Raw genomic sequence first — 26,343 nt, 5'->3', positions numbered from 1 at the left:
CGTCCCTTCCCTAAAGTGAGAAATGTTTTCTCAGTATGCTGCTATATTTCCTGAGATCTCGTAGTCATCAAAGTTCCACTCACAGTCAAGTTTCCTTATAGTTTTTCTTTTCTATATTGAAATTATTGACCTATCTCCAATTATCAAAGTTTTTGATGAGCATAAATACTTGATCACTGTATTGTAACGTCTTATTTTTGCGTTTCTGGTTATTAATTCTTTCATATGTTCCAGGAGATTGTGTGCTTTTTCTCTTTCCTTTCGCTTCTCAATTGTATCTGAATTTAGGGACCCAAGACAATTTGCGTAAGTGAGTTACCAATGATCGTCAACGTAAATACCGAGGCGTTCCTTCACTGCCTGAGCTTCTACGTATCCAATTTGCAGTTCAGTTTTTGCTGCAATTTTATTCAGTTTTTCTAGTGACTCGATTCTTCGCTGTTGTTGGGGAGAATTTCTTGGTCGTCTACAAAGACCAAACCGAGCGAGATGGCGCAGTAATTAACACACTGGGAGGGTGCCCGTTCAATCCATGTCTGGCCATCCTGATTTAGGTTTTCCGGGATTTCTGTAAAATTGCTTCAGGCAAATGCCAAAATGGTTCCTTTGAAAGGAGGTGGCTTATTTCCTACACCATCCTTCACTAATCAAAGATTGTGCTCCGTCTCTAATGACCTCGTTGTCGAAGCAACGTTAAACACTTATTTTTTCCTCCTCCTACAAAGACCAAACACTCAAAATGTATTACATTTTCACTTAGTCTGCCAATAGTTATTTCATTTACTACTTTCTCCTCGGTCCTAATTTGTTTTCCAATACAAGATTCAACACTACAGGTAGTTCGTCTCCTTGTTGGACTCCCTGAGCATCGTGAGGTTCACATTTTTTGCTTACGAATTTAACTTTTTAAGTGGTGTTAATATTTGTTTCTATCGGTTATGTTGTTTTTCTACCTGCTTTGAATTCTTCTAATCTGTTGAACAGTGTATGTTTATAGTAATGGGTTTCGAGTCTACAAAGGTAATAGTCTGTCTTTGCGATACATTTTGAGAGCGGGAAGTGGTTGAGTGCAGGTTCTTTCCGAATACTGGCTGATATTCACCAATTAGATGGTTTGTTTGTGCTTAGTCTCTTCAGTTAAAAGCTTTTGTCAGACTTTTGTAGGTATCTGGCAACTGGAAAATCCTTCTGTAGCTATTGGTCTGTCTTATTCCCATACTTAGGTAAAGGATGGGTTAGATCACAATTAGTGTTGCCAACTTTCCCGTGTTATAGCTGCGGGAACTTATGTATTACTCTGCATTTCTAAGCAAAAACCCATATCCCGTTATTATTTTACCCGAGAAATTGTATGCCCTGTATTTAAGAAAATGACACATTAAAAGTTAAGCCTCCCGCATATTTTTCAAATCTCGTTTCTTGGTTGCGTTACAACATTGATATGGCGAAGTAATATCGATGCGATGACTACTTTGATATTTAGTAAATACGAGGCAATGTTTAACGCAGCGTAATGCACATGTTTCCGTTTTTTTTTTAGTGTATGAGGTCTATTCATTTTGTTGGGTCAAAGTGTCCCTTATTTTGACAAAAAAGTTGGCAACCCTATTCACAATTCCAGTCATAGAGCATTTTTTTTCTCTGAGGCAGATAGCTGTAAGAATTGCGCGAAGTTTCTGAGCAAGCCTTTTCCCAAGTATTTTCCACATTTCGGCAGTCGTATCTTCCTCCTAGGTCTTTATTTTTTAGATAATTTATTTGCTAATTTCTTCTAAGATGAGAGGTTCTGAATCCTGATTTGCTTTGGTTAGTGAAAGTGAGTAGGTCTTTGAGTAATTCACAGTTCAAAGAACTTTAAAGTCGTTTGCTAGAACTTAAAACAGTCCCAACCAGACTGACTGCAAGCTAATCTAACAGTTCTCTTTAAACGTTCTTTAAATGTCCTGTAGAACTCCCATGCACTGATTGTTCTGAAATCTTGTTAATTTCTACCAGTTATTTTCGAACATAATGGCATTCGTGATCTGAGGCTCTCCTGGCGAATGTGCTGTATCCAATGTTCTCGGGTGTCCAGCTGGATCCGATCGTCGAAGTTCCACGATATTTCGGCGAATAACCGTTCCGCCATCATCAGGTGGAACTTCGACGATCGGATCCGGCTGGACACCCGAGAACCTTGGATACATAATGGCATTCCTTTGGACATGTTCACTTTCCGGATTTTGGTGATATGATTGCACCTTTGTGTGATCGTATGTGACTTACAGTTTTGCCGACCTTTTATTGTAAGTACTATGGCATTATGATATGTCATTTCATCGTTCATGTCTGCATTTCGTCAGAGGCACGGAAACGCTTTGGGAAGCTTTGAACAGTGCATCCATGCGTCCTCCCCAGTTGTAAGGATTTTTATTACAGATATTTACAAGGAATGTGCCAGATATAAAAGAAATTTTGAGTCATTTCGCGGATATCGGCTCATTCTTAGTCTGAAGCTGTTAGGATAAAATTTCGCTTTAGAGACAAATAGTGATGATGTGAATCAGCTATTTGTTTGCCTTTACATTTATAACGTTTTGATTTTCCTTGGAAAGAGCCATATGATATATTTGAAATTCTCCTTAAGTGAATGTTTTGGGATTGCAGTGTTTCGGTGCAGACATACCAGGAAATATCGAAATCAAATTTACCTAAGAGGTATCACAGAATTCCACCAGTCTTTCAGTATTTCTTTGTCAAGTACTGAAGTCAGCATGAGTGCAAGGGGAGTTCTGGACAAAAAGTTGCTGGCATCAGCGTTGCCAGAATTCCCTCCAGCTCATCAACTTCCCTGAATTCGCTCCACCTCTCTATTATCTACTTGTCTGTAGTTCTAAGTAGCCAGTGAGCGATTGGTTCTGGTAGTCAGGCAGTAGCCGTCACCAGAGAAGCATCAGCAACGGAGAAGTAGCGCATTTTGTGACAATTTACAAGTTCTTAACTATGAGCGAATTATATAGTTTCATCTGTGTGCATTGGTAGTTTAATTTATGAATTCCTGTATTTTAATTTAATGTTTACTAAACACAGTTCTCGCGCTTTAGTTCGTGTCGGAAAGTGACCGATTTTGTGACATTTTGCGACATTTTGCAAGTTCCTAATTAGGAGCCAATTGTTTAGTCTCACTTGTGTGCTTTGGTAGCTTAGTTTTTGATTCTCTGCATGGTAATCTAATTTACTACCCACTGCTCTCGCCTTTTTCGTCAGTGTGTACAACTGAGTTTCACAGTGCATGTCAATAGTCGTTTGTTTGTCTGTGTAGTGTAATTTAGAATAGAAAGGGATGGTGATTGCTGTGTGCAGACGCAAGCTGAGTTGGTGTCACTTGGCTCTCAGCTCCAAGCTTTGTTGGCTTCGGTTACATAGCTTGAGAGTGCAGTGGATGGGAATCACTGTTGTGGACCAGGCGTGGGAATCGAAAAAATGTCCAGCACGACTCAAGAGTCTGCTGATCGATCCCCACTGGTGGCCAGCCCAATTACTAGTCGTGTCGGGTGGGAGGTCGCCTCGGGGAGTGGCAGACTGCGAAAGACTTCCCAGACGGACAGAACGTAACGCCTCCACAGTTAGTCTGACAAACAGTTTCCAAGTACTGGCTGTGGCTGATACTGTGCCTCAGCCAGATGCAGTCGCTTGTCCTGTTTCAGAGGAAACCTCTCAGCCTGCAAGATCCAGACAGTCACAGATGCTGGGGTTATTGGTAGTCAAGAGCTACAACGTTAGGTGCGTTACAGGGCCGCTTAGTGACACGGCTGCCAAGGAGGCGAAGAAAGCCAGTGTGCACTCTGTGTGCATACCATGTCGAGTCATTCTAGATGTGGAACGGGGGCTTCCAGATGCAATGAAGGGCACATGGTGCAACCAGCTGCAGGTGCTGGATCATAACGGTACTAGAAATGTGTGTTGCTTTGGAGTGGAAGAGATTATCTCTGGTTTTGAACGGTTATCTAAAGTGGTAAATGCTCCAGTCTTGCTTGCAAGATGAAAGCAGTGCTCACCATTTGCAGGATTGCAGACCTCTCGTAAAGAGCCAAGTGGATGGTCTGAATTGGAGGTTGAGATCGTTCTGTGACCATGTAGGATGCAGATTCCTCGACTTGCGCCATAGGATGTTGGGGCTTTGGGTTCTGACAAATAGTTAAGGAGTCCATTACACACATGATGTGGCTACATGGGTAGTGGCGTCTGTGTGGTGTGGACTGGACGGTTTTTTAGGTTGTGTTTGGCAAACAAAAAGAGTTTAGTCTTAAAGGGTACAGGTCGAACTTGAGAAGAACGTATTGTAGACGCCAAGGCATCAGAGGACCTCTTACTGACGCCAGATTTGTAGCCCACCATATGTGGCCTGCTACGTGAGTGTAGGACAGACAAGCAGAGGTGTGATGGTGGAGTCTTGTGAAGTTCTGGGACGCTAATGACATCATTCAAGTAACAATCATTTATTAGCAAGAGTTTTACATTCACTGTCTTCTTCCCGGCGCTGCCTAGCAGCTGCCGTGCGCCACTTAGCACAAAGGTGCAGGGTGGCATGTTGCCACCCGATAAGGAATATGCAGGCTCAGGCGTTGTTCGACGTCAGTGTTTCTGCCCCACAATAGGAAGGTCAGGTGGCCAACACGTTGCTACTGATAGTATGGGTCTAGAAGTCTGTCAAAGCCTCAGAGTTCTTGGTTAGTGAAACTACACTTAGTCTCGGCCTCATAAATCTGTGTACCCTTGTTGTCAGTTGACTACGTGGTGTGCAGGAAGAAGACCCAACAGTGACATAGACAGCCTGAGAGGCAGTCCCAGCATACAGCCGGTACGGCAGATTGGGAGACATGGGCGGCCTGCTCCATAGTTGAACAGTTAACACATGAACAGATTAGTTCTTCATTCACAGATGATCAGCCCAGCTCTCGTCTTCAGTCTGGCACCACTGTTACAGGAGTGCAGCTCACTAACTCAAAGTTCCCTCCACACCTGTGGACTCATAGCACTAGACTCAAAGGTGGCAGTGGCTGTAGATATTTCGTTTTATTCACCAGGGCCTCATGAAACTAGTAAATCTAACCTTCCAACGCTATCCGTGATGCAGATGTAACGGCATAACACTGAGAGTGAGTGGAAGTAAGGTGAGGGTTTTGTATCAGTGTGACATCTTTACCATCATTCAGGTATGCCAAACATTATATACCTGGCGGACGTGTACCACTTAGTGTCGCTCCAGAAGGTTCTAACAAAATTTTATTCCTGCACTTAATTCTTATTCTGCTCTGCAACAGTATGTACCCCAGATATTGTACTACTGTACTGTTGGCTGTGCCTAAAATGGCAATGTGGATCACCATTGTTAAGTGTGACCATCCATAAAAAGACCAAAAATCCAGCGTAAGTAATTTGGTAGAATTAGATGCATCACGTTAAGAAAACATCTCCTTTTGAGTAATTGCAAGTCTATAACATGATTAAGATCACTGCCTCACCTATAATGTACGCTAGAAAGAAAGACAAACTTTTACTATTGCATTGCAAAGCACGACCAGTGCATGTTTTTTTTTTCTGCTACATATTCATGTCTGAATATTAACACTTCGCACAGTAAAGCGGTACCTACAACAAAATAGTTTCATGTATGTACAAAGTTTTTGGTGATTGTGATTCACCCTGTCACATAACACCCTCAACAACTGCAAATTATTATTACGTGGGGCCTGTGAACGAGTACATCTACATTTATACTCCGCAAACCACCCAACGGTGTGTGGCGGAGGGCACTTTACGTGCCACTGTCATTACCTCCCTTTCCTGTTCCAGTCATGTATGGTTCGCGGGAAGAACGACTGTCTGAAAGCCTCCGTGCGCGCTCGAATCTCTCCAATTTTACATTCATGATCTCCTCGGGAGGTATAAGTAGAGGGAAGCAATATATTTGATACCTCATCCAGAAACGCACCCTCTCGAAACCTGGCGAGCAAGCTACACTGCGATGCAGAGCGCCTCTCTTGCAGAGTCTGCCACTCGAACCTACTAAACATCTCCGTAACGCTATCACAGTTACCAAATACGAGGTGCAGTCAAGTTCTAAGGCCTCCGATTTTTTTTCTCTGGACTGGAAAGAGATAGAAACATGCGCATTGTTTTAAAATGAGGCCGCGCTCATTGTCAATACGTCCCAGAGATGGCAACACCATACGGCAGATGGAATTTTACCACCAGCGGCGAGAATGAGAACTGTTTTAAATACTTAAAATGGCGACGTTTTCCTTACTTGAACAGCGTGCAATCATTCGTTTTCTGAATTTGCGTGGTGTGAAACCAATTGAAATTCATCGACAGTTGAAGGAGACACGTGGTGATGGAGTTATGGATGTGTCGAAAGTGCATTCGTGGGTGTGACAGTTTAATGAAGGCAGAACATTGTGTGACAACAAACCGAAACAACCTCGGGCTCGCACAAGCCGGTCTGATGACATGATTGAGAAAGTGGAGAGAATTGTTTTGGGGGATCGCCGAATGACTGTTGAACAGATTGCCTCCAGTGTTGGCATTTCTGTGGGTTCTGTGCACACAATCCCGAATGACGACCTGAAAATGCGAAAAGTGTCATCCAGGTGGATGCCACGAATGCTGACGGACGACCACATGGCTACCCGTGTGGCATGTTGCCAAGCAATGTTGACACGCAACGACAGCATGAATGGGACTTTCTTTTCGTCGGTTGTGACAATGGATGAGACGTGGATGCCATTTTTCAATCCAGAAACAAAGCGCCAGTCAGCTCAATAGAAGCACACAGATTCACCGCCACCAAAAAAATTTCAGGTAACCGCCAGTGCTGAAAAAATGATGATGTCCATGTTCTGGGACAGCGAGGGCGTAATCCTTAACCATTGCGTTCCAAAGGGCACTACGGTAACAGGTGCATCCTACGAAAATGTTTTGAAGAGCAAATTCCTTCCTGCACTGCAGCAAAAACGTCCGGGGAGGGCTGCGCATGTACTGTTTCACCAAGACAACGCACCCGCACATAGAGCTAACGTTACGCAACAGTTTCTTCGTGATAACTTTGAAGTGATTCCTCATGCTCCCTACTCACCTGACCTGGCTCCTAGTGACTTTTGGCTTTTTCCAACAATGAAAGACACTCCCGTGGCCGCACATTCACCAGCCATGCTGCTATTGACTCAGCGATTTTCCAGTGGTCAAAACAGACTCCTAAAGAAGCCTTCGCCGCTGCCATGGAATCATGGCGTCAGCGTTGTGAAAAATATGTACGTCTGCAGGGCGATTACGTCGAGAAGTAACGCCAGTTTCATCGATTTCAGGTGAGTAGTTAATTAGAAAAAAAATCTGGGGCCTTAGAACTTGAATGCACCTCGTAACCCTGTGACGAAATGCGCCGCTCTTCTTTGGATCTTTATCTCCTTCGTCAACCCGATCTGGTACGGATCCCACACTGACGAGCAATACTCAAGTATAGGTCGAACAAGTGTTTTGTAAGCCACCTCTTTTGTTGATGTCCTACATTTTCTAAGGACTCTCCCAATGAATCTCAACCTGGTACCCGCCATATCAACGATTAATTTTATATGATCATTCCACTTCAAATCGTTCCGCACGCATACTCCCAGATATTTTACAGAAGTAACTGCTACCAGTGTTTGTTCCGCTATCATATAATCATACAATAAAGGATCCTTCTTTCTATGTATTTGCAATACGTTACATTTGTCTATGTTAAGGGTCAGTTGCCACTCCCTGCATCAAGTGCCTATCCGCTGCAGATCTTCCTGCATTTCGCTACAATTTTCTAATGCTGCAACTTCTCTGTATACTACAGCATCATCCGCGAAAAGCCGCATGGAACTTCCGATACTATCTACTAAGTCATTTATATATATTGTGAAAAGCAATGGTCCCATAACACTCCCCTGTGGCATGCCAGAGGTTACTTTAACGTCTGTAGACGTCTCTCCATTGATAACAACATGCTGTGTTCTGTTTGCTAAAAACTCTTCAATCCAGCCACACAGCTGGTCTGATATTCCGTAGGCTCTTACTTTATCAGGCGACAGTGCGGAACTGTATCGAACGCCTTCCGGAAGTCAAGAAAAGTAGCATCTACCTGGGAGCCTGTATCTAATATTTTCTGGGTCTCATGAACAAATAAGGCGAGTTGGGTCTCACACGATCGCTGTTTCCGGAATCCATGTTGATTCCTACATAGTAGATTCTGGGTTTCCAGAAATGACATGATACGCGAGCAAAAAACATGTTCTAAAATTCTACAAGAGATCGACGTAAGAGATATAGGTCTATAGTTTTGCGCATCTGCTCGACGACCCTTCTTGAAGACTGGGACTATCTGTGCTCTTTTCCAATCATTTGGAACCCTCCGTTCCTCTAGAGACTTGCGGTACACGGCTGTTAGAAGGGGGGCAAGTTCTTTCGCGTACTCTGCGTAGAATCGAATTGGTATCCCGTCAGGTCCAGTGGACTTTCCTCTATTGAGTGATTCCAGTTGCTTTTCTATTCCTTGGACACTTATTTCGATGTCAGCCATTTTTTCGTTTGTGCGAGGATTTAGAGAAGGAACTGCAGTGCGGTTTTCCTCTGTGAAACAGCTTTGGAAAAAGGTGTTTAGTATTTCAGCTTTACGCGTGTCATCCTCTGTTTCAATGCCATCATCATCCCGTAGTGTCTGCATATGCTGTTTCGAGCCACTTACTGATTTAACGTAAGACCAGAACTTCCTAGGATTTTCTGTCAAGTCGGTACATAGAATTTTACTTTCGAATTCAATGAACGCTTCACGCATAGCCCTCCTTACGCTAACTTTGACATCGTTTAGCTTCTGTTTGTCTGAGAGGTTTTGGCTGCGTTTAAACTTGGAGTGGAGCTCTCTTTGCTTTCGCAGTAGCTTCTTAACTTTGTTGTTGTACCACGGTGGGTTTTTCCCGTCCCTCACAGTTTTACTCGGAACGTACCTGTATAAAATGCATTTTAAAATTGCCTTGAACTTTTTCTATAAACACTCAACATTGTTAGTGTCGGAACAGAAATTTTCGTTTTGATCTGTTAGGTAGTCTGAAATCTGCCTTCTATTACTCTTGCTAAACAGATAAACCTTCCTCCCTTTTTTTATATTCCTATTAACTTCCATATTCAGGGATGCTGCAACGGCCTTATGATCACTGATTCCCTGTTCTGTACATACAGAGTCGAAAAGTTCGGGTCTGTTTGTTATCAGTAGGTCCAAGATGTTATCTCCACGAGTCGGTTCTCTGTTTAATTGCTCGAGGTAATTTTCGGATAGTGCACTCAGTATAATGTCACTCGATGCTCTGTCCCTACCACCCGTCCTAAACATCTGAGTGTCCCAGTCTATATCTGGTAAATTGAAATCTCCACCTAAGACTATAACATGCTGAGAAAATTTATGTGAAATGTATTCCAAATTTTCTCTCAGTTGTTCTGCCACTAATGCTGCTGAGTCGGGAGGTCGGTAAAAGGAGCCAATTATTAACCTAGTTCGGTTGTTGAGTGTAACCTCCACCCATAATAATTCACAGGAACTATCCACTTCTACTTCACTACAGGATAAACTACTACTAACAGCGACGAGCACTCCACCACCGGTTGCATGCAATCTATCCTTTCTAAACACCGTCTATACCTTTGTAAAAATTTCGGCAGAATTTATCTCTGGCTTAAGCCAACTTTCTGTACCTATAACGATTTCAGCTTCGGTGCTTTCTATCAGCGCTTGAAGTTCCGGTACTTTACCAACGCAGCTTCGACAGTTGACAATTACAATACCGATTGCTGCTTGGTTCCCGCATGTCCTGACTTTGCCCCGCACCCGTTGAGGCTGTTGTCCTTTCTGTACTTGCCCAAGGCCATCTAACCTAAAAAACCGCCCAGCCCACGCCACACAACCCCTGCTACCCGTGTAGCCGCTTGTTGCGTGTAGTGGACTCCTGACCTATCCAGCGGAACCCGAAACCCCACCACCCTATGGCGCAAGTCGAGGAATCTGCAGCCCACATGGTCGCAGAACCGTCTCAGCCTCTGATTCAGACCCTCCACTCGGCTCTGTACCAAAGGTCCGCAGTCAGTCCTGTCGACGATGCTGCAGATGGTGAGCTCTGCTTTCATCCTGCTAGCGAGACTGGCAGTCTTCACCAAATCAGATAGCCGCCGGAAGCCAGAGAGGATTTCCTCCGATCCATAGCGACACACATCATTGGTGCCGACATGAGCGACCACCTGCAGATGGGTGCACCCTGTACCCTTCATGGCATCCGGAAGGACCCTTTCCACATCTGGAATGACTCCCCCCGGTATGCACACGGAGTGCACATTGGTTTTCTTCCCCTCTCTTGCTGCCATTTCCCTAAGGGGCCCCATTACGCGCCTGACGTTGGAGCTCCCAACTACCAGTAAGCCCACCCTCTGCAACTGCCCGGATCTTGCAGACTGAGCGGCAACCTCTGGAACAGGACAAGCAGCCATATCAGGCCGAAGATCAGTATCAGCCTGAGACAGAGCCTGAAACCGGTTCGTCAGACAAACTGGAGAGGCTTTCCGTTCAGCCCTCCGGAATGTCTTTCGCCCCCTGCCACACCTTGAAACGACCTCCCACTCTACCACAGGTGAGGGATCAGCCTCAATGCGGGCAGTATCCCGGGCAACCACAGTCGTAGTCCGATCAGGGGATGCGTGGGACGAGCTGGCCGTCCACGACAAACCCCCATCCGGACCCCCACAGTGATGCCCATTGGCAACAGCCTCAAGCTGTGTGACCGAAGCCAACACTGCCTGAAGCTGGGAGCGAAGGGATGCCAACTCAGCCTGCATCCGAACACAGCAGTTGCAGTCCCTATCCATGCTAAAAACTGTTTTACAAAGAACGTCTGAACTAATCTACAGAGAGCGCAAACAAATCGACAAAATTTAAACGGTTATTAAAATACAAGATTGCCTAGTAAATGCAGTAATGCTGCTACTTGCGCACTGCTGACACTGCTCGGCGGCGGAAGGAGACTAAGCGAAATTACACTATTCAGGTACTAAAACGCGATGCTACACTCTCAAATACTATAATACGCCCGAAATTTATGAATTAAACAATGTAAGTACCAAAAACACGCAAAGAAATTAAGAATTAAACTATGTAACAAACGAGTGAGCTAGGAGTATACGACTTGCTGCTCAGCTGCTTATCCAACGGCGGCAGGGAGTAATCGACGACATGGTGACAGCTGCGAACCACATGCATCCTTCATGCTTGATGTCTGACCCGGCGGCAATGTCATCTTTCAGCAGTATAACTTCGCCTGATCTAAATCCTAATTACCCATCTGGGTCGCTATTGGGCGCCATCACCACGAAAGCAAATCAGCGGAGCGTTATTTACACGAATTACATTAGCTGTGTTTAGATATCTAATGGACATCCCTCCACAAGCCTACCAACAAACTGTCGGATCGCCGATACGCAGAATCAGTGATTTATTTGGTTCTAAAGATGAACAAACACGCTATTAAGCAAGTGGTCGTAATGTTTTGGCTCATCAGTGTATATATATCCCACACGGACTTTGAAACTTAATTCACTTAAAACGTGTAAGCTGTCTTCCAGAGCAACAACGTAGAATTCCATCAAGAAAGACTTCTGGTCAGGTGAATACTGGGTTATAAACACAAAATCAAATAGGAGTAATGCAGGAGTAGCTTTAATAATGAATAAAAAAATAGGAGTGCGGGTAAGCTACTACAAACAGCATAGTGAACGCATTATTGTGGCCAAGACACACGAAGCCCACGCCTACTACAGTAGTAAAAGTTTATATGCCAACAAGCTCTGCAGATGATGAAGAAATTGATGAAATGTATGATGAGATAAAAGAAATTATTCAGGTAGTGAAGGGAAACGAAAATTTAATAATGGTTCAAATGGCTCTGAGCACTATGGGACTTAACATCTGTGGTCATCAGTCCCCTAGAACTTAGAACTAGTTAAACCTAACTAACCTAAGGACATCACACATATCCATGCCCGAAGCAGGATTCGTACCTGCGACCGTAGCAGTCGCGCGGTTCCGACTGAGCGCCTAGAACCGCTAGACCACCGCGGCCGGCGAAAATTTAATAGTCATGGGTGACTGGAATTCATAGTAGGAAAAGGGAGAGATGGAAACATAGTAGGTGAATATGGATTGGGGGTAAGAAATGAGAGGAAGCCGTCTGGTAGAATTTTGCACAGAGCGTAACTTAATCATAGCTAACACTTGGTTCAAGAATCATAAAAGGTTTTATACAAGGAAGAATCCTGGAGATACTAGAAGGTATCAGATTATACAGAGTGTTACAAAAAAGTACGGCCAAACTTTCAGGAAACATTCCTCACACACAAAGAAAAGATGTTATGTGGACATGTCCGGAAACGCTTACTTTCCATGTTACAGCTCATTTTAGTTTCGTCACTATGTACTGTACTTCCTCGATTCACCGCCAGTTGGCCCAATTGAAGGAAGGTAATGTTGACTTCGGTGCTTGTGTTGACATGCGACTCATTGCTCTACAGTACTAGCATCAAGCACATCAGTACGTAGCATCAATAGGTTAGTGTTCATCACGAACGTGGTTCTGCAGTCAGTGCAATGCTTACAAATGCGGAGTTGGCAGATGCCCATTTGATGTATGGATTAGCACGGGGCAATATCCGTGGCGTGGTACTTTTGTATCGAGACAGATTTCCGGAACGAAGGTGTCCCGACAGGAAGATGTTCGAAGCAATTGGTCGGCGTCTTAGGGAGCACGGAACATTCCACCCTATGACTCGCGACTGGGGAAGACCTAGAACGACGAGGATACCTGCAATGGACGAGGCAATTCTTCGTGCAGTTGACGATAACCCTAATGTCAGCGGCAGAGAAGTTGCTGTTGTACAAGGTAACGTTGACCACGTCACTGTATGGAGAGTGCTACGGGAGAACCAGTTGTTTCCGTACCATGTACAGGGTGTGCAGGCACTATTAGCAGCTGATTGGCCTCCACGGGTACACTTGTGCGAATGGTTCATCCAACAATGTGTCAATCATCATTTCAGTGCAAATGTTCTGTTGACGGATGAGGCTTCATTCCAACGTGATCAAATTATAAATTTTCACAATCAACATGTGTGGGCTGACGAGAATCCGCACGCAATTGTGCAATCACGTCATCAACACAGATTTTCTGTGAAAGTTTGGGCAGGCGTTGTTGGTGATGACTTGATTGGGCCCCACGTTCTTCCACCTACACTCAATGGAGCACGTTATCATGATTTCATACGGGATACTCTACCTGTGCTGCTAGAACATGTGCCTTTACAAGTACGACACAACATGTGGTTCATGCACGATGGAGCTCCTGCACATTTCAGTCGAAGTGTTCTTACGCTTCTCAACAACAGATTCGGTGACCGATGGATTGGTAGAGGCGGACCAATTCCATGGCCTCCACGCTCTCCTGACCTCAACCCTCTCGACTTTCATTTATGGGGGCATTTGAAAGCTCTTGTCTACGCAACCCCGGTACCAAATGTAGAGACTATTCGTGCTCGTATTGTGGACGGCTGTGATACAATACGCCATTCTCCAGGGCTGCATCAGCGCATCAGGGATTCCATACGACGGAGGGTGGATGCATGTATCTCGCTAACGGAGGACACTTAGAACATTTCCTGTAGCAAAGTGTTTGAAGTCACGCTGGTACGTTCTGTTGCTGTGTGTTTCCATTCCATGTTTAATGTGATTTTAAGAGAAGTAATAAAATGAGCTCTAACATGGAAAGTAAGCGTTTCCGGACACATGTCCACATAACATATTTTCTTTCTTTGTGTGTGAGGAATGTTTCCTGAAAGTTTGGCCGTACCTTTTTGTAACACCCTGTATAATGGTAAGACAGAGATTTAGGAATCAGGTTTTAAATTGTAAGACATTTCCAGGGGCAGATGTGGACTCTGACCACAATCTATTGGTTATGAACTGTAGATTAAAACTGAAGAAACTGCAAAAAGGTGGGAATTTAAGGAGATGGGACCTGGATAAACTGAAAGAACCAGAGGTTGTTGAGAGTTTCAGGGAGAGCATAAGGGAACAATTGACAGGAATGGGGGAAAGAAATACAGTAGAAGAAGAATGTGTAGCTCTGAGGGATGATGTAGTGAACGCAGCAGAGGATCAAGTAGGTAAAAGACGAGGACTACTAGAAATCCTTGGGTAACAGAAGAGATACTGAATTTAATTGATGAAAGGAGAAAGTACAAAAATGCAGTAAGTGAAGCAGGCAAAAAGGAATACAAACGTCTCAAAAATGAGATCGACAGGAAGTGCAAAATGGCTAAGCAGGGATGGCTAGAGGACAAATGTAAGGATGTAGAGGCTTAGCTCACTGGGGGTAAGATAGATACTGCCTACAGGAAAATTGAAGAGAACTTTGGAGAAAAGAGAATCACTAGTATGAATTCAAGAGCTCAGATGGAAACCCAGTTCTAAGCAAAGAAGGGAAGCATAAAGGTGGAAGGAATATAATATATAGAGGGTCTATACAAGGGCAATGTACTTGAGGACAATATTATGGAAATGGAAGAGGATGTGGATGAAGATGAAATGGGAGATATGATACTGCGTGAAGAGTTTGACAGAGCACTGAAAGACCTAAGTCGAAACAAGGCCCCGGGGGTAGACAACATTCCATTAGAACTACTGACAGCCTTGGGAGAGCCAGTCCTGATAAAACTCTACCATCTGGTGAGCAAGATGTATGAGACAGGCGAAATTCCCTCAGACTTCAAGAAGAATATAATAATTCCAATCCCAAAGAAAGCAGGTGTTGACAGATGTGAAAATTATGGAACTCTCAATTTAATAAGTCTTAGCTGCAAAATACTAACGCCAATTCTTTACAGACGAATGGAAAAACTGGTAGAAGCCGACCTCGGGGAAGATCAGTTTGGATTCCGTAGAAACGTTGGAACACGTGAGGCAATACTGACCCTACGACTTATCTTAGAAGAAAGATTAAGGAAAGGCAAATCTACATTTCTAGCATTTATAGACTTGGAGAAAGATTATGACAATGTTGATTGGAATACTCTTTCAAATTCTGAAGGTGGCAGGGGTAAAATACAGGGAGCGAAAGGCTATTTACAATTTGTACAGAAACCAGATGGCAGTTATAAGAGTCGAGGGACATGAAAGGGAAGCAGTGGTTGGGAAGGGAGTGAGACAGGGTTGTAGCCTCTCCCCGATGCTATTCAATCTGTATATAGAGCAAGCAGTAAAGGAAACAAAAGAAAAGTTCGGAGTAGGTATTAAAATCCATGGAGAAGAAATAAAAACTTTGAGGTTCGCCGATGACATTGTAATTCTGTCAGACACAGCAAAGGACCTGGAGGAGCAGCTGAACGGAATGGACAGTGTCTTGAAAAGAGGATATAAGATGAACACCAACGAAAGCAAAACGAGGATAATGGAATGTAGTTGAATTAAGTCGGGTGATGCTGAGGGTATTAGATTAGGAAATGAGACATTTAAAGTAGTAAAGGAGTTTTGCTATTTGGGGAGCAAAGTAACTGATGATGGTCGAAGTAGAGAGGATATAAAATGTAGACTGGCAATGGCAAAGGAAAGCGTTTCTGAAGAAGATAAATTTGTTAACATCGAGTATAGATTTAAGTGTTAGGAAGTCGTTTCTGAAAGTATTTGTATGGAGTGTAGACATGTATGGAAGTGAAACATGGACGATAAATAGTTTGGACAAGAATAGAATAGAAGTTTTCGAAATGTGGTGCTACCGAAGAATGCTGAAGATTAGATGGGTAGATCACATAACTAATGAGGTGGTATTGAATAGAATTGGGGAGAAGAGGAGTTTGTGGCACAACTTGACAAGAAGAAGGGACCGATTGGTAGGACATGTTCTGAGACATCAAGGGATCACAAATTTAGCATTGGAGGGCAGTGTGGAGGGTAAAAATCGTAGAGGGAGACCAAGACGTGAATACACTAAGCAGATTCAGAAGGATGTAAGTTGCAGTGCGTACTGGGAGATGAAGCAGCTTGCACAGGATAGAGTAGCATGGAGAGCTGCATCAAACCAGTCTCAGGACTGAAGACCACAACAACAACATCACTCCACGGCCACATAAGAGCACGGGCCAACATTAGTATGTCTAAGCTTGCTTGCAGTTAAGAATCGGAGAAATATAAACGTTTCATATGAGTAGGCCTACTTAAGTTTTCTTCCTTTATTTCCTGGAACTCTTAACAAGAACAGGATTTGGATGCATAATACGTTCAGCATGCTAAGTGAACTGAGTAAAAGATACGTCTTTATACCTTTCATAAAATTTTATTACGCAGACACAATGGTCCACCGCAAAAGTAGATCAACAGCGAACAGTGATCTCCACAACTACCCTACTGACACGCATTTTCAAAGTTACTTGATTGTTAGTATTCCTATTTTTAGAGATTACAATTAAAAATTTATCACATGAAGTTAATTTGCCATATTTACAGAAGTGTTGCAATTGCTGTTATTTCTTTGATTCACACAATGTGGCCAGAAAACAATGTTATTACTTGGATTTCCATCAAATAAGCATAATGAACAATGTTTGAATAACTTCATTAATTACCAGCATTTGACGAAATTAAGAACAGTGTTCCTACCATGTTTTCGATATGTATATGATTAGAGCTTTCTATCAGTACGAACAGTAATTCTGTCTTTTACAGTTCTAGGCACTCTAATCTGGAACCGCGCGACCGCTAAGGTCGCGGGTTCGAATCCTGCCTCGGGCATGGCTGTGTGTGATGTCATTAGGTTAGCTAGGTTTAAGTAGTTCTAAGTTCTTGGGGACTGATGACCTCAGATGTTAAGTCCCATAGTGCTCAGAGCCATTTGAACCATTTTTTTGTCTTTTACACAGAAAATATCCTTTGCTGATTTATTTACATAATTGGGTTTCATTATTTTGCAAAATCTGATAATTTGTTTCGAAAATTTGTGAATTTAATTATTTACATGAGTTATACGGATGAATAATAGCAGTACATTCGTCAATCCAAACTTTATTTCACGCGTGTTGGCTGACAAACGAAAATGAGCATCGCAGTAGAGTAGAGACCTGAAGATATGCAACAACAATTGAGTGGCACATAGAGATACATTTGTGTTGTTACGTTCATTGTATTCCGTTCTGGCGCATTCCATTCCAAAATCATACAGTGGAACACGAAAAAATAATGGAGCAACACAGAAACGACAACGTTAAATGGGAGGATGTGAACGAGGTACAGCGAACACAGCTTCTCGCTGCGGCAGGTACTTCCACTATCCAGAATCCTCTAGCAGTTTGTAGATGGTGCATGGCAACCATTAGCATTTTTTCTCAATTTCTCACCGACTTCCAGAAGAATTGGAGTGCCATAGACAGAGCTGTACACCATGTGTGCTGCCATCTGGCATTTTAGAGATACAGACGAAGAGAAACATCTCTACATCTAAACTGACCACGCCCCCTAGCGGCGCTCTTCGAAAAAGGTACCTCAAACATGTCTGTTAGACAATGGAGCCATTTAGAGTTCGTGATAGTTCATTGCAGACGTGCGTCACATTAGTAGAAGCAAAAATGTGTCCGAGAATTTTATGTCCAGATGCTGCACAAACATTAAAGTTGTACAGTGGGATGTTACTGCTAAGGCACAAGGACGTGACCCTGATATCTGTTTATTATGGGAAGAACAGCAGTTTCTTAGAACTAGTGCAGGTGCATGTCCCAGAAGTGTTATATCTTTATGGTGACAAATCCCGTAGTATGCTCAGATTTTTCGACATCATTTGATGCATCAACATAAAGTAGGCAGGCATGTGTCGGCACTGTATTCCTACTGTGAGATTCACGCATTCATTTAGTCTTGATAGACCCCTTGCCATATGTGGACAATTACTGTTACTTGCTCACAGTGATAGATGGCTTCACAAGATGGCCTAAAGCATAACCCGACACAGAATTTACTGCAGTTACATTGGCAAAAACGATAGTAAACGGGTTTCACGATTCATGTCCCCACAAACGATTACCACCGACAGAAGCAGGCAATTTAAACCATTTTTTTCAGGAGTTGCTTTGAGCGTGTGGTTGCTCAGACGTTTGCACCACCAGGTACCATCTTGCAAGTAACGGGATGGTGTAACAGCTACACTACACATTGAAGATAGTGTTGATGGGCAGAGTGAAAACTGGATGGAAGCTTTGCCTTCCGTCCTGCTGGGTTTAAGGGTAGCTCTGAAAGAAGCTGTGGGCCACATGTAGCCCATTTGACCTATGGGGAAAACTAATACCATCATGCACGAAACATTATGCAGTAATACAAAGAGGCGTCCCCCACCCACGACAACCGCTCGCACGTTTGAGACAGGACGTAATTTTTTTTAAAATCGATTTTCAAAAACATGTTAATTTTGTACAGCACATCTTTCAAGAGTTTGATATATGAAACATACATGTTCGAGGAAATGTAAGTCATGTTATTTGATCTTAAGTGTGCCAAATTGAAGTGTCACGCCTCTCCGCACAGCATTCTTCTATCGCACGTCACTGTCTTTTACTCTGTGTAATTCAAACATATTTTGTAATGGAAGCCATTAAACGTATATTCAGGGCATTGGAAATTTACATGCCCTGTGGTTCCATTCCTGCTCCCTTGTAATGGAAGCAATCACGCCTATATTTAGGGCAATGGGTTAAAATGTCCTGTGGTGCCTCTCCTGCTCACAGTCGGCCGGTTTGACATTCTAACCCCCTTTAAAAAAAATCACAATTAGTACTGGGTGGAATTATTTGTGACCGAGAATAAGAACCCTCAGAAAATTTGCACTCTGTATTGCCTATTAGCTAATAACTTTCCCTTTTGTGCGCCATAAAATTAAATATAGGAAACATGAAACCAGGAAAGACAAAGACAGTACACATTTCTCCAATCCTTAGGTCCCAGCATTTTTTTTTCTCTCTTATCTTGCTACAGCTTTACATGGCGTGCTTTCCTTTCTGCAAAAGAATATATTACGTCACTTAAGTTCATCAAACGTTTCGCAACACGAAAAATCAAAATGCAGTTGTTTTACTGCAAAAGCTGTTAACACGAGTAGTACCCAAGACTGGTTTGGTTTCTCTGGTTAATTACGTCTATTTTGTCACTCTCTGCTAGTTAAAACGAAATAGGCCTTTCTAATATTGGAGCAAGTGTAACACGCGCCAAATAAGGGAGACTGTTTTGGAACAAATGGTCATTTTTATCTACCTCATTTACATAAATAACACGACAGAATATAATTCACGAGTACCAATATCAAATGTCTACTAGGCCTACTACAAGCAAAAAGTTTTATGTTAGAAAATAGCTTCACATTTCATTCATATGCTCCAGTTTCTCAAGCATGAGATCGAAAAGTGGTGGTAGTCGAAATTTTTGTATAAATTTGGAACCGTCATATTCTTCCATATAATTTATGTAATGTCCCCGTTTCTTCTCCGTCGTCGTTCTAACAATCAGTCTTGTCATCACTAATTCTGTAACTATTCCTGACATTTTCAAAACTTATTCTCCGGTTAACTCAACTAACCCTGCCGAAATCACCGGTTCAGTTATCACGCGTTTAATCTCCGATTAGGGGCGTTATTACGTGTTCGTACAAAGCGTTTTCCACGCTGTTCCGATAACAGAACTTAAGCGGCTGCTAACCCGGGAGAGTACAATTGGCCCTTTGTAGTGTAGCGAGTTGACAAAAATTTTATGTCAACATTTCATTTTCTTGGATACACAGAGAAGATAATATGTAGTCGTGCTTACCTGTTATTGCTGGTAACCGTCTATTTCCACTCTGGTAGTATGAATCTATGGATTTCGCTAACAATTATAACAACGCTTATCATACACAGAATCAACCACATAAGCCAACAACTATTGGCATTCAGCCGTTCGGGTTTATTCGGCTCAGCTCGTACGGCCCCAGCACATTTTGTCTGCGGGTATGTTTATTTCTAGATGCAACGGGGATTCCCCTAGCAGACACATAACATGCACTATGCACGCAGTCAAAAGTCAACTCGTGATTCGTTCAGAAATCAACTCAGAATGTGTTCTAAAACGTTAAAAAACCAATAGGGCTGAGTTTCAAAGTCATATGAATAGTCAAGAGACCTGCGTGCACACAAACTCCAGGAAACCAGTAGCGGTATTGAAGAAACAATAGGTTAGGCATTTTACATTTTAAAAATATTTGTGCTACATGAAAATAGAGATGTAAAGTAAAACTGTAGCTGAAGGAGAGCTCCTGCCTGGATATGTAATATACGTGTACATTTAAATGAAAGTTTTTGCGTCTTAGACCATTTACAATTGATTATAGATCCTTCCAATAAAGAGCATACACAGCCAACCTTTCATGTATCTAAGTATGAAAATTTGATATTAATTCGCAAGAGTATAATTTTGTAATACTGAAGAGAGCATTCAGTATACTTTTTTTTCTATGAAGAACTCATTCATGCAATTCTCTGTCTGTAAGTATGTACATTATGAAGCAATAATTTAAGTAAAGTTCTGTTTTAAATATTTCTTTGCAATAGTGTTTATATTAACCATACAGAACACCTGCATGACTGTGCTAAGTAACTTAAAAGTGGTGTTTACTTACGCAGTACTTCATGTCCAAATCAGTTATTAAGTGGTCTAGTTTATATTTATTTTTGGAAAAAACAGTCCAAATAAGGGACATAGATGTAGAGCGCAATGATATGCCCCGTTTCTTCAAAAACTTGCTATGGCCTATCCATAAAATCTGTGGCACTGACAGATAGAAATGCATCAATGCTCAGCAGCTAACTATTGTATATTGTGATGTTGCCACAAAGGCATTGCTACTTAAACCAGGAACAATATGTGTTGTAATGATATAACATATAACTTCAAACAAAACTTTGGGTGGTACATTTTCAGAGGAAGACTTAATCTGCTCCAAGGAATCACTACCCCCCTCCCTCTTTTTAAAATCTCATGTTGGATGGTCAGCCATTCACCAACTGATTTAGGTTTACGAATGCTGTACATTGTAACTCACTGTCGAGTCACATTAATATGACTACCTGTCAAAAGCTTACACCACCTTTTACAGTGTGAACAACTGTGAGACATGCAGGGTGAGTGTCGGTGAGCTCCTGGAAGGTACCAAAAAGAATGTGAAGCCATGTCAACTGCAGTGCCTTGGACAGGTGCAATCGGTTTCTCAGTTGAAGATCCATGGTGCAAACAGCCTGACTGAGGTGGTCCCACATATTTCTGATTAGGTTTAAATCTAGGAAGCTCAGTGGTCATGGGAGTATTAAACTCATCCTGGTGCCCTTCAAACCGTGCACACACACTGCAAGTCGTGTGACACATTACATTCTATGCCAGTAGATGCCATCATGCCGAGGAAAGACAAACTGCGTGTAGGAGTGGACACGGAACCCAGGTATAGATGCATGTTTTTGTGGATCCGTTATGCCTTCCAGAATACTATGATCACCAAGGAAATGTCACAGACCATAACTCTCCCGCCCTCCAGCTGGACCCATCTGACAATTGTTGCAGGGTGTTTGCTTTCGGGTGTTTCACGCCTTACACAACTACGGCCCTCTATCCGATGCAGCATAAAATGTGATCAATCTGAAATGGCCACCTGTCACCACTCAGTTGACATCCAGTTAGCGGTACTGGTGTGAACAACCGTCAGGATGGGTTCCTGTTGCTGAAGCCCATATGTGGCCAAGTTCACTGAATGGTTGTTGAGGAGAGACTTCTGATAGTCCCTTAGTTCATCTGGGTGGTCAGTTGCACATCTATTCACCCTTACACATCTCTGTAGCCATCAGTCATTCCTGTCATCTATGGCCGGTGGTGCACCACAGTGGCCTTGGTACCACTTTTGGATAGCACCATGTTAACATTGATGGTATACCAGGAGATAAAAAAGTCAGTATAAATTTGAAAACTTAATAAACCACGGAATAATGTAGATAGAGGGGTAAAAATTGACACACATGCTTGGAATGACATAGGGTTTTATTAGGACAAAAAAACGAAGTTCACAAAATGACAGATGGCCAGATGGCACTGGACAGCAAAACGTCAGTAACTGCTACCGTGACGGGTGACAGGTACGCCGATATGATACAGAATCGCATCATCCCCAGCCTGGCTGATAAACACCTGCTGGAAAGTACGATGTTATGCAGGATGGCGCTCCACCCCATATTGCTAGCCGCGTGAAAGATCTCTTGTGCGCGTCATTTGGTGATGATCGTGTGCTCAGCCGCCACTTTCGTCGTGCTTGGCCTCCCGGACCTCAGTCCGTGCAATTATTGGCTTTGGGGTTACCTGAAGTCGCAAGTGTATCATGATCAACCGAGATGTCTAGGGATGCTGAAAGCCAACATCCGACACCAATGCCTCACCATAACTCCGGACATGTTTTACAGTGCTGTTCACAACATTATTCCTCGACTACAGCTATTGTTGAGGAATGATGGTGGACATATTGAGCATTTCCTGTAAATAACGTCATCTTTGCTTTGTCTTTCTATGTTATGCTAATTATTGCTATTTTGATCAGATGAAGCACCATCTGCTGAACATTTTTGAACTTTTGTATTTTTTTGGTTCTAATAAAACCCCACGTCATTCCAAGTATGTGTGTCCATTTGTACCTCTCTATCTACATTATTCTGTGATGTATTCAGTTTTCAAATTTATACTTACTTTTTGATCACCCGGTACTTTAAACATGGTAGAACACAAACAGCTTACAAATGTAGCCATTTTGGAAAAGCTTCCACCCTTGGCCCAAAATCCAATGATCATGCCCTTTTGGACACAAGATAAATTGCTGTTTCCACATTACAACAGTGACTGCATTGTTTTCTGTGTCCCACCAACATGCTTTATATACACTCCATTGTTAGTGCTGCCACCTGTGAGTGGTTACTGCATGTTGATGTTGAACTTAGGAAGTGGCTATGTGTGCGTGCGAAAGATACAGGATACCAGAGGTGCAAAGAACTGTAGATACACAAAATATAAACACTTATGAGAGAATTGTATGCTAAAACATTTTCAATTCTCTCTCTCACACACACACACACACACACACACACACACACACACACACACACACACACACACACGCACGCACGAGGTGAGGCCGGAATCAGTTCCCAGAGTCTCTCTCTCTCTCTCTCTCTCTCTCTCTCTCTCTCTCTCTCTCTCTCTCTCTCTCTCTCTGTGTGTGTGTGTGTGTGTGTGTGTGTGTGTGTGTGTGTGTGTGTGTGTGTGTGTGTGTGTGTGTGTGTAAAATGTTTTACCATACAATACTCCCATAAGTGCTTATATATTTTGTGTATCTACAGTTCTTAGTGCCTCAGGTAGCCTGTCCCTTTCCCATTCTTATATTCATTCTCCTGCATTTATCAAGAGCAATGACAAGCTTATACTACAAGAAAACATTTATATTGTTTGTAGGAGGTGAGTAATTTGTTTTTATGTTAAGGCATATAGTTTATCATTCACGTAAACTGTAACATTATATAGCTTAAGCCATTGTTGCTTCTCCTAATACACCCTAATCCAGCTGATCTAACTGGTGAAAATTGAGTTCTGAATATAACTTTCAGGGGTTTAAGCTGACCTTTTGAAATATGCCTCCTTTGATCTGAATCTGCTCTGTTGTTTTTTATTGCTGCATTTTAGCTGTTGTCTCCCAGTGTTTCATTACAGCTGACAATGTGTTGATCTTTGATCTGCATGTATCACAAATCTGCAGTACTTTAAGAAGCCATGTGTGCTGAACAGCATCAAGAATTTTTTTGCAATCCATCTAGTCCACAACTGTGTTATGTTCCTATCTGCTGATTGCACTAGAATGGCAGCATCTATGATTTATTTGCTGCTTTCAGATTCCTTTGTACAACTTTTGTGTTCTTGTTCCATTTGCTCCTTTGTCTGGATTCTTTATTGCTTCATTCTCTTACTTGCAGCCCTAAGCTTTTGTTTCAATGTGTATAGTGCATCAGAGATGAGTTGTCTAGTGCTAACCTGACTACAGACTAAGCAGCAGTAAAGCATGAGAAAACCTCAAATTCAGATCTATGAACAGAATGGAAGCAGCACTGCAGTGTGTTTGTTCCTAATGTTCTAACTTTAAAACTAAAAGTTCTAATGTGTTTCCATAAAGCTACATACTCAGACCTGTGAGAAAAGTGTGTACTGATGGATGCATAAGGTGAATTATACATCCCATGTAACCTTCATTGTTCAACCATACTAATTGGAAATCAGCATATTATAGCTTATTCACTGGTCATCACACTACTGTATGTAAGGTGGTGATTGCTTATTTCTCTGTATATAGTGTGTTCAAAGAAACTTTTCTGGACTTCAGAAACATTGAGACAACAGATGGAAGACCTGTGGTGACCATTACAATATGCTGTTACCCTCTGCAGGCATCAGTCAGCATTCAAACATGTTCCCAACTGTGAAACGTAGCAGAAATTGTGCCACTGAATTCATTATTTGCCTTTGTTTACACTGTACGGTCTAGAGATTGATTCATTACTGGTTCATCCTGAAGTTAACTTGATTCCTTGGCTGTATTTGAACTTGCATTTCAGATTTTTTGAAATCAGATATATATGGTTCACTGAATTTACAGTTCTATTTGACAACTTCTATTATTAAGTGACATTATACTCAGTTAGTCTAAAAGGACCTATTAACTGGTGGTCCTACTTATTAGGAGCATGTGAACTGTGTATGAATCAATGTTCTTATTTATTTTAAAATTTGTAATCTAGTCAAATCACCAATTAAATGTAAGTAAATAGTCATCATTTACAGGTTTAAATACTTTAGACTGGGGAAAAAATGGTTTAGCATCATCACTGGGTGATGCCATTTTTATATGGAATGGATCAAAAGAGATTCAGAAAATTACAGCTTTTGACGAAACAAATCGAGAAATGTTTGCCACAGCACTGAAGTGGAATAAGAGCGGTAATCATCTCGCAATAGGAATAGAGAGATCCTGTATTCAGGTAATCAACTTAAATTGGTAAAACGGTATTTCTAATATAATACAGATACCTGAGAAACGTTTTTGGCATTAACATACATTTGGATCTGTCGAATTTTATTCTATTTTTATGACAGTATTAAGTTCATTACAATAGCTGTCTAGTGTAGATGCTGAAAACAATTGTGTACTACTACATCTGAAAGAACAAAGCCAGTGCTGATTAAGGTCCAGTCATCCAATTCAATTTAGATTTTATGTAGTTCCCTTAAGCTGCTAAATATTTAGGCAATGAATTTTCCTTGAGTGCATGAATGTAACATGGCATTCCTTCTGTGTGCTATGAATGAACTAGTGTTCCATATCCAAATTTTGTTTAGAAGTTACATCTCAGTAAAAAGAAATGAGAAATATTAAAATAGTTTCTGGGTCTAGCATAGACATGATCCTGTAGTTTTTTAATTCTGTTTTCCATCACTATGGTTTATTTGCTTAATGTTAAAACTTTAAAAGTTGCTACTGCTGCTACCTAAGTAAAAATAGTCTACTATGTAATGTGGAGATGATCTTCAACTTTACTGATAACAGAGAAAATTATACCTGAAGATACAACCCCTGTCACAATAGCAATGAATTTCTGTTGCAAGTGGATATAGATGTTGAGAAATTTGTTTTGGAACTCCACAGGAGACACCAAAGACACAGCAAGAAAGTACACTTACAGATTCTACTGAAGATACAAAGAATAGGGGTACATATCTCAAATAGAATTGGAAAACCTTTTTTCTAAAATAAATGACCAACTACTACAATGTGGTTGTGTGAGAGGAAATAAGATATGCCATGAAAGCAGCTGTGATGTATGAAGAGAAGAGTAGAAACTCACATTTCATGCACCAAGAACAAGGAAACGTAATACATCCACACACCAGCCCCCCCCCCCCCCCCCAGCCCCCCCAATTTTCTCTATGTAACAATTTGAATTGGGGATAAATCATAACAACATCCATCAGAATCATTGTTGTTATTACACTATACAACAAAAAACTTTTTTCAGGTACAAAGAACATTGTGGACCTAACTAATTTGGACTTGCTGAATCTGAAAATGCAGTTAAATTTTTGCCATCACCCTCCAATTTTTTGTTACTGAGATT

Source organism: Schistocerca piceifrons, chromosome X (assembly GCF_021461385.2).
Source record: "Schistocerca piceifrons isolate TAMUIC-IGC-003096 chromosome X, iqSchPice1.1, whole genome shotgun sequence".
NCBI lineage: Eukaryota > Metazoa > Arthropoda > Insecta > Orthoptera > Acrididae > Schistocerca > Schistocerca piceifrons.
The sequence above is the reverse complement of the archived record's forward strand: the minus strand, read 5'-3'. Positions refer to the sequence as shown.